Source organism: Malania oleifera, chromosome 11 (assembly GCF_029873635.1).
Source record: "Malania oleifera isolate guangnan ecotype guangnan chromosome 11, ASM2987363v1, whole genome shotgun sequence".
NCBI classification, from domain to species: Eukaryota; Viridiplantae; Streptophyta; class Magnoliopsida; order Santalales; family Ximeniaceae; genus Malania; species Malania oleifera.
In genome coordinates this window covers 1,883,092-1,893,131 of record NC_080427.1, presented here as the reverse complement: position 1 = coordinate 1,893,131, position 10,040 = coordinate 1,883,092, and positions in this window count along the sequence as shown.

Sequence of the window (10,040 nt, the reverse complement as noted above, 5' to 3'; positions counted from 1 at the left end):
GACGGAACTTCCCTTATAATCTGCTGCTTACAAGAGGTACAACTTCCTCCTACTCCGCTGCTCACAAGAGAGACAACTTTCTCCTCAAACGCGGTTCACAACCCGAACCGTGATTATAATCAAATCTATAAAACACTCAAATTTGTTTCCAACAAAGCTCACGAGTACAATTCAAATTCTTAATACATAATCATATGATGAAACTCGAAGCTCAGAATGTATGAAACGATACGATCATTTATAAATTATATGCTTTGACACACAATTTCCCTTTTTATCAAATCTCCCAGAAAAATGGTATATTTAAACACTTTGGAGAATATTAGGGTGGTAGTTCACTTTGTAAAAATGCACAAATATATCTAATGTGAACTTATTCAAAAACTTTGTCTTGAATATTAGATCAATCAAAATCAACAACTTTTTTTAAAATATTCAATCACACAATGATCTTTGTAATAAGCCAATACACACACACACACACACACAAACACACACACACACACATATATATATATATATATATATATTTGTGTGTGTGTGTGTGTGTGTGTGTAATATATATATATATATATATATGTGTGTGTGTGTGTGTGTGTGTGTGTAATATGATTTTCAAAGATCACAAACTAAATATCATTTTCTAGAAAATATCCCTCAATAAAATGTATATTTATGAATACCAAGGATATTTAATCAAGTGATTTAATATATCTAAAATATAGAGCCTTTAACTAAACACATTCTTGATTCAAACTTATTTAACCAATGATGAAACCCTTTATCAAGTAGTGAGATTATCTAAATAATATATATGAAAGTATGCTCACTATCTATCACTTAGCCTATTTCAACAATAGATTTTGAAATGAGTATTTCTTCGAAAAATATATATCAATGCCAAAATAAAACTTTCTCAAGTAACACACTTGTCAAGAAAAATCTCTATAAGGTTAGGAACACTCAAGATCAAACACTCTAATGATATTCAATAGCAGATGATGAAATGTGTAGCTCTTGAAAAACACTAAATGGATTTACCGAACCTTAATACCAAGTTGAAATCAAGATGTGTAAATAGATTCCCTTTGATATTCCGAGTTGATTAGCCCAAGCTTGATGATTGTAAGTTCGAGTGCACGGAATCGTATATCAAGACGTTCAAGTTTCTCAATTCTCTTTTCAACATGACGTTCTCTTTTTTTTTCGTTTGTCTTTTTTCTAACGCTTTAGGGTTTAGATGTTCAATATATAGGTATTTAACCCTTAGAATCAATCTTGACCGTTGGATTAAGAAATATCTCATGAATTCTTTAGATAAAAATTTATTTTTTAAGTTTTCCCGTAAGTTCAGAAGACTAAGGTCGATGCCCAGGCGACTCAAGTTCCTTAGTGCATTGAAAAAATCAACCTAAATACAGGGTCAGGCGACTGAAGTGGAGTTCAGGCTCTTGAAGTTACAACTTCAGGCGACTGAAGTCATAGGTTCAGGTGACCGAAGTGCGCTGGCCAAATTCTATATTTCACCATTAATTCTTCAGGCAACTGAACTTAATCTTCAGGATTCTAAAGAAATTCTTCAGGCGAAAAAGGTTGAGTTCAGGCAACTGAAGAGGCCATTTCTTGAATATTTTCTTTCTAATTTAAAGTTCTGTTTTGCTCTCTTTTTTAGCTATTTTATAAAAAGATTTTCAAGGGTTTCAAAAATATTTGAAAGTCCATGAATGTCCCCTAATGATATTCATGAGATGCATGTGTCCTAAAGTCATTCTAGGGTATATGTTGAGCCTGAAATTAGATCATATGAAAATGTAAATACATGAGCTCTAAGTACCCATTCCCATGACGTTCTTGAACTTGTCACTTGCATCTTCATTCTTGTACTCTTTGATTTCCATGGATCTACCAAGTTGAGTATACTTTAATCTTTATGGCTTCCATGACTCGTTATCCTTCCGTGCATGCTTAATACAGTTCATGTTCACAATTTCAATGCACAAATCAAATACCAAGTGATTTGTCATTATGAAAATAGGATTGGACTCATGGAGTCAACACTTGCCATTTTTAATCAAGACCGCCATAGATCAATCCCTTCAAAAACTTGATATAAATACCACAGATGCATTGGTCAGCTTGAAGATTCTTAATATCGGTGAGAATCATGGTGTCGTGTCCTTAGTTTGCCATTTTGCTTGCATCTGGAGCAGGTGTTTTTTTTTTTTTTCTTGTAATATATATCTTTTGCTCCTTTTTTTCTTTGAATTTAATTTATTGGTATATTTGTACAATCATCACACCCGTGATTATCTTCATACCCCAATGGGAAGTTCAACTTGGAAGGGATCTCTAAGTGGCTTAATTTTTGTGTTCTGAGTAAGCTACAAGACCTAAGTTTATATCTCCCCACTTTATGTCACCTCTAGGCCATCAAATCAAGGATAAAGGCTAGTTTGTCAAAGGGAATCTAGAAAAGAATGTAATTTTGAGTTTTATAAACTCAGAGTTTGATGTCAACCACTCGACTAATGATAAATGGCTCAACAGTACCTCACAAGGTGTCATCGTCGACACCGTTGTTCTCTCAATGCTCCTATAGAACCCTAAGTGTTGTAGATACCGTGTAAATGTGTTTTGAAGCCTTTTGAAGTACCATTGAATACAATATTTCACACAACAATATTAACACAACTGAGTCACTAATCGACCTTTTCAGAGCGACATGATAGCCCATTGAGTCGTTTATTATGAAACTATGCACAAGTGACTAGATTGATAGTAAGCATGATAGAATCATAAAATAAATGGGCCTAAGCATGTAAGTCTGAGTTATATAGGTGTATGTAAAGAAGGGTAAACTAGTTGTTATCATGTTGTGAAGCACATCCTATTCACTAAGAAAAAAAATTTAAATGTCTAAAAATTATGAAAAGTGTGTCCTTTGTCTGTATGAATGTGCCATGCAGTGTATTACCTCCTACCCCCAACTTAGAATTTCAGTGTCCTCACTGAAGTGTCGAAAGAAAGTAGGACCTATACAAGGGATAATTCGGTGCAAGTGGTAAATAATAACCAACGGCGTACTGAAAAATAATAACCAGTTTAGGATACATGCAAATACATTGTAACACACAAGACACGAAGGAACCAAAAGCACCATGTAGGTCTTCTATTAATGAGAAAAAAAATGTATTATAGAGCAAAAGAGGCTTTATAGGCATGGACAAGGTTATTGAGTCATGGTGTGCTGAAGGAAAAGCCACAAAAAATTATACCACGGAAGGACAGTACATGAAGTAGGTAGTAGGGTGGTCTAGCCACTTTCATCCTCCGAGTCAGAGTCGGTGACAAGGAGAGGGTTGGCGACAGAACTACCAGGGTTGTCATACATTGAAATGACCATAATGATCTTGCGTAATGCTTCCATTAGCGTGTCCCAGATAACCAGTCCATTGGTAGGCAATAGGTGGGATACCGAATGTGATTGTAGAGCAGGTGATCATGCACTCTGTGTTATCCTCTAGTGTCAACTTTGGCAAGAAGCAGAGCAAGAGGATGGGTTAAGTTCCATTTTCATCATCTTGAAACAGAGTTTCATTGTTGTGCGTCGGCTAGGACGAGGGGAAATGATGTTGGTATGAGCTGGGTAACGAGCCCTTAGATTGGGATTAGGAGATTTAGTGGTGGTAGAGGGTGTTGCGGTGATGGGATGGAATACGAAGGTGCTTAAATGTGTTTAGGTCGAGCAACTAGGGCTGGGAGTTGCACAGTGAGGTCGACCAAGAGACACGAAGGAGGGAATGAAAAAAATCAAGTGCAAACAAGGTCTTAAGTGGGTTTGACTATTTCGACCAGGTCACACCCATTCCTATGCTCGTCGCCCCAGTAGCTAAATGCCCAACTTATTCTAAAACATGCACTCACTAATCTAAAATCTAGTTGATATACGGGAAAGAGTCTAAAAACCTAAAATAAAAAACTATTGGGTTGCCTCCCAAAAGTACTAAGTTTACCATCTTCAGCTATACGCATTGAAGCTCAAGGCGGGTATACTGGGTCACATAAGTATATCTTATCGATTAATCCCTCTGTGATGCACTCGATGTTTGGTTTTAAGTGTTGACCATTGACCTTAAAAACGTGTATTATTCGTATGGTCTTGTATCTCAATTGCTCTAATGAGGGAACACCTGGGTTACAATGTAGGGGCCCTGCCAACAAAAGCACTGTTTGCCTGGAAACAGTTTCAATCTTGAATTTAAAAGCCATACCTTTTGTTGTGGCACAAAAGATTTCACTGCTATGTGTCTCTCATGAAAAGCTTTCACCCTTTCTTTGTATATTCAGACACTGTCGTAGGAAGCATTACGGAGTTCTTCTAACTCATTGAGTTGTAGGCAACGATGAGTTCCTCCTGCATCCATACCAAAATTGAATTTCTTGATAGCCCAATATGCCCTATGTTCTAACTCCACTGACAAGTGATAGGCTTGGTTGTACACCAAGCGATATGGGGACATGTCGATGGGAGTCTTGTATGCTGCCCTGTACACCAAAATAGCATCGTCTAACCGAGAAGACCAATGCTTTCTATCTGGTCACACTATTTTTTTCTAAAATGGCTTTGATCTCTCGGTTAGACATTCCCACCTGGCCACTTGTTTTGGGGTGGTATGGTGTGGGGACCTTATGGGTGATGGAGTACATCTGGAGGAGCTTTGCAAAATAATGATTGATAAAAGGTTTTCCTCTATCACTAATGATGGCTTGAGGACAACACAACCGATTAAAAAGGTTTTTTTAGAAAAGATACAACCACGTGGTGATCATTGGTTCTGGTTGTGGCTGCCTCGATCCATTCGGAGACGTAATCCACCACTACAAGTATGTATAGATATCCCTAAGATGGGATGAAAGGGCCGATAAAGTCGATCCCCCATACATCAAAAAGCTCCAGTTCCCTTATGGGACTTAAGGTGTCATATCACATCAGGAGATGTTTCCCATTTGCTGGCACCATGAACATGCTTGACAAAAATCATTAGTGTCTCTGAAAAGTGTAGGTCAGAAAAATCTACTCTGAAGTACTTTCGCTGCCGTATATTTCCAAATGAAATGACCACCGCATTCTAAAGTATGGCAAAACTTCAAAATACTGTGTTGCTCACATTTGGGGACACACCACCTAATTATTAAGTGAAGGCCTATTCTGAAGAGATCTGGATCTTCCTAGATGTATTGCCACACCTATAATAAAAATTTATTTCTTTCCTATTGCGCCCATTCATGAGGAATTACTTTTGTGGCTAAGTAGTTAGCAATAGTCGCGAACTATGGAGGTTGGGAAACGACTATTAAAAGTTATTCGTTAGGAAAGGAATCTTGTATTGGGTAAGAATCAGTGGAGCCCTAAGCTAAGACACGGGATAAATGATCTGCAACATGATTTTCTGTGCCCTTCCTATCCCAGATCTCATAGTCAAATTCTTGCAGGAGTGAAATCCACCTTATTAGTCTGGGTTTGGTCTTTATCTCATTAAGGAGATAACTTAAAGCTGCATGATCTGAGTATACAACCAAGGTAAGAGTGGAATTTGTTTAACGCAAAGACAACAGCTAGAAGTTCTTTCTCAATTGTAATGTAATTTAGCTATGCTTTTTGTAAAGTCTTACTAGCATAATAGATTACATGAGGTAACTTACTGATTCGTTGTCCCAGAATGGCCCTGACAGTGTAATCTGATGCATTACACATAATTTCAAAAGGAAAAGCCCAATCAGATGGCTACATTATCTAGGCAGCGAAGAGTAGTGTCCTCAAAGTTTCAAACACACCAAGGCAAAATTTCTCAAATTTAAAGGGTGCATCTTTTAAAAACAAATTGGTCAATGGCTATGAAATTGTGCTGAAGTCCTTGATGAATCGCCAATAGAAACCAGCATGTCCTAAGAACAATCTTATTTGTTTAATAGAAGCAGGGGGTGATAATTTCGAAATCAAATCCACTTTTGCCCTATCTACTTCAATTCCTCTAGTAGAGACAATGTGTCATAATACTATGTCTTCTTGGACCATGAAATGACTATTTTCCCAACTCAGCACTAGGTTTGCTTCCACACATCTCGTGAGGACCTTAGGCAAATTATCCAGGCATGTATCAAATGAGGAACCAAAAACGGAGAAATCATCCATGAACACTTCAATCAATTTTTCCACCATATCAGAGAAGATGGTCAACATACACCTTTGAAATGTTGCTGGGGCATTGCGTAGCCCGAAAGGCATCCTCTGGTATACGAAGGATCCAAATAGGTAGGTGAACATGGTCTTCTCCTGATCATCTAGGTGGACTATGACCTGATTGTACCTTGAATACCTATTCAAGAAGTAGTAAAAATTTTGTCCCTTCAATCTCTCTAGGATTTGGTCGATAAATGGTAATGGGAAATGGTAATTTCGGGCAAGGTTGTTCAATTTCTTATAATCTATGCACACTCTCCAACCACTAGTAACACGAGTAGGGGTGCCTTCACCCTAATCATTCTTCATGAAAGTGATTCCTGATTTCTTCGAGAGCACTTACGTGGGGCTCATGAATTCACTATCAAACATAGGGAATATGATCACTGCTTCTAATAGTTTAACTACTTCTTTCAGCACCACTTCCGTTGTATCGGGGTTGAGTCTTTGCCACATCTCCTGGATTGGTTTAGCTTTTGGCTCAAGGTGAATCCGGTGCATGCAAACGGAGTGGTTAATTCCCCTAAGATCAGCTACTATCCTTCGTATTGCTTTCATATGTTTCTATAGGACCTAAACAAGCCATGAGTCTTGCGTGCGATTCAAGCTAGATGATATGATCATAGGTAGGGTTTTTTAAGGGCCCAAAAAAATATACTTAAGTGAAGGTGGTAGAGGTTTTAATTCAAGCACTTGAGGAACCTCAATAAAAGGTTGTGCTGGTACACTAGAGAGTGTTGGGAGGCTTTCAAATTGTGCTTTCCAAGGTCTCCCTCCCATTCTATAGGCCAACTTGTTGGATGCAAGAATTCAGTTGCCTGGATCCTTTGAACTTGTTGTGGAGGGTTGGTCATTTGGACACTTATTCTTAGGTGATTCTCTTGATGAAGTCGAGGATGCATCTTGTACCAGACCTTTCTTGATTATATCAATCTCATTGTAAAGTAGATTGCCAAGTTCATGCCACCAAGTGTGGAACACGTTAAGTTGGAGTTGCATATTGCCAAAGGAGATGTTCATTACACATGTTTTACACTAAATGCAAACATTGGAAGTAGCTAAAAATGGTTGCCCCAAAAGGACCGTGCCTGCACGCTGTGATGGCTCGACAAATGCCATGTCTAGCACAAGGAAATAAGCAGGATAGAGGAATTTATCTACCTTAACTAGGACATCCCTTATCATGCCACAAGATCTTTTCATGGATTGATCAGCAAAGTGCAATGTAATTGGGGTTGGCTACAAATCTCCTAGACTAGCTTTCTTATAGAGTGAATGGGGTAGTATGTCCACACTAGCCCCCAAATCTAAAATAGCCTTGTCAATAATACATGTTCCTAAATCTAAAATAGCCTTGTCAATAATACATGTTCCTATTGTATAGGAAATCATGGTGGCACCTAGGTCATTAAGTTTAAGAGGGATAGATCTTAGGGAAATTGAACGAACGGTTTCGGTCTGTTGGAATTTTTTATTCAGGTGCGTTGTAGATTCCCGCCTTCGAATGCATAGCTCCTAAAGGATTTTTTTCGTAGTGAGGTCTTCTTCTGATGTCTCTATGAGGAAAAGATCTTTGCCTTTCTAAAGGTGCTCATCATGGAATCTTCAGCTTCTTCCTTTGTAGATTTCAAGGGAACCTGTAAGGTGAAGTGTGGCAACGTTCCTTTAGTGGATGGTACGCACTTATTATAATAAGCTTATAAACTTGCCTTCCATTCCTCTTTTCTCATATCATCACCCTTGCCCTTGCCCGATCTTTCTTTCTTCTGTTCCACTATTTTGTACGGCAACTACCACCTATGCCTGCTCATGACCTGGTGATGGTCCGGTGTCTTGTCTTCCAACGTGCCCTAAAAGTTGGTTAGAATTCTTATCCTCATTTTCGCGGTATACTGATAAAGCTAATTGGCTTAAGGAAGCTTCTAGCTTGGCAATAGATTTGGAGTGGGAGTCTAATAATTGCTTGTCCTTATGATTATCAATTTCAATGCCCTTGAGTGCTCTTAACACCGTTTCTTAAAATGTTTGGTTATATCTGGGCTGAGGAAGGGCTAGAAGCTTCTTGGTTGGAGAGTATAAGTATGAAGGCCAGGTTTTGAGAATGTGTAGAGGACTTTAGGATTGAAAACTCGGAGCTTGTGGCCTCCAGGAGAAGTTAGGATGTGGTTTCCACCTGGGATTGTAGGTACTCAAATATGGGTCATTGGATGGCTTATCATACCAATTTTGAGTGACCTTTACCTCCTTCTACACAAGCTGAGGTTGGGAATGGGCATGAGGGCAATTTTAACATGTATAAGAAGGGTCGGAGTAGATTGCACAATCCTCTGCATACGCCATTTTCTGCGGTCCTAATAATAGACATTAATATAACTTTTTGGATATGGCATGCAAGGTAGGGGCTAGATCTTGGCCAATGGCCAACTTATAAATTCCTTTGGGTTTGGAATTTGATGGATTAGGTAGTCTACGAGTGGCAGCCATGGGTGGCTAAGAATTTTTTTCTAGATTTTTTAATACAATGGAGGCCTCATTCTTGTGCTCAGTGAGGAAAGTACCTCCACATGACGCATCAACCATAGACCTATCTCTCTTAGCTAACCCTTCATAGAAATTTTGGACCAATTGCCACTTGGGGACTCGGTGATGTTGGCATTTACAGAGAAGGTCCCTAAAGAGCTCCCATGTCTCGAAAAAGAGTTCCCCATCATTTGTGAGAAAGTTGTGACAGCTCTCTGAAACTGATTAGTCTTCCCAATTGGGAAGTACCTTTTAATAAATTCATGTTGCATGGTGGCCCAATTTGTCAATGAGTTTGTCTCTATGGATGTTAGCCAATATTTGGCCATATCATATAGAGAGACTAGGAAAAGCCTATGACAGAGAGAATCATCACTAAAATTAGGGACGTGGATGGTGAAGAAAATTTCAAAAAACTCATTTAGATGCTAATAAGGATTTTCAGTAGACTTCCCATAATTGTTGGGTAGCATTGAGATGGTCGAAGTCCTGATCTCAAATTGGACCACTTGAACATCCGGGAAATGGATACAAGACAGTGATGTGTATGCACAAGGTATAAAGTAGTCCCTATAAGGCCGTAGGTGTTGCTCTCCCTCCACAGGTAGGTGAGAAGCATGGGGTTTCGGGATTTGTTCAACGGAAACTGGTGGGTTATCTTTGGCCACTACATTCAGTTCAAACGACTCATCTTTCTTCAAATTTGAGGTAGGTTTCCTAAGGGACCTATGGAATTTTTCAATCTCAGCATCTATGGGAATTACCTCGGGTTCCAAAGAATGCAGACCAAACATACGCACGTATAAGCACATAGATTCAGACTCCAAAGCAGGAAACAAAAATAAAGAAAATAGAAATTAAGAAAGTGAAAATAAAAGGAAAGCAAATCAAAAGAACAAGGCAATAATACTTCAAAGTGGAAGTTGGCTTATAACCATAGCCATGTCCCTAGCAACGGCTCCAAAATTTGGAAAGCTCGTCAAGGCTTGGGTCCTTAACTACCAAAAATAATATTTATAAACCTAACTATCCCAAGTTCAGTAGAATGTGAGTAAGTTGGGTATCGATCCATGGGGACTTGAAGCGCAGTTAGTAAACCACTTCCAAGTTAGTTTATTATGGCCTTGTTATGAAAAAGAAGTAAAAGGCGATCTTTTGAAATGGTGGATGTTTCTAACTACTGGAAAGCGATTAAATGAAAGTAAGTAAATCTACACTATGGGAAAGCAAGTAAATTTATGAGTTACCCTACTCCTACAAAGCAATACTGTGGTCTGAA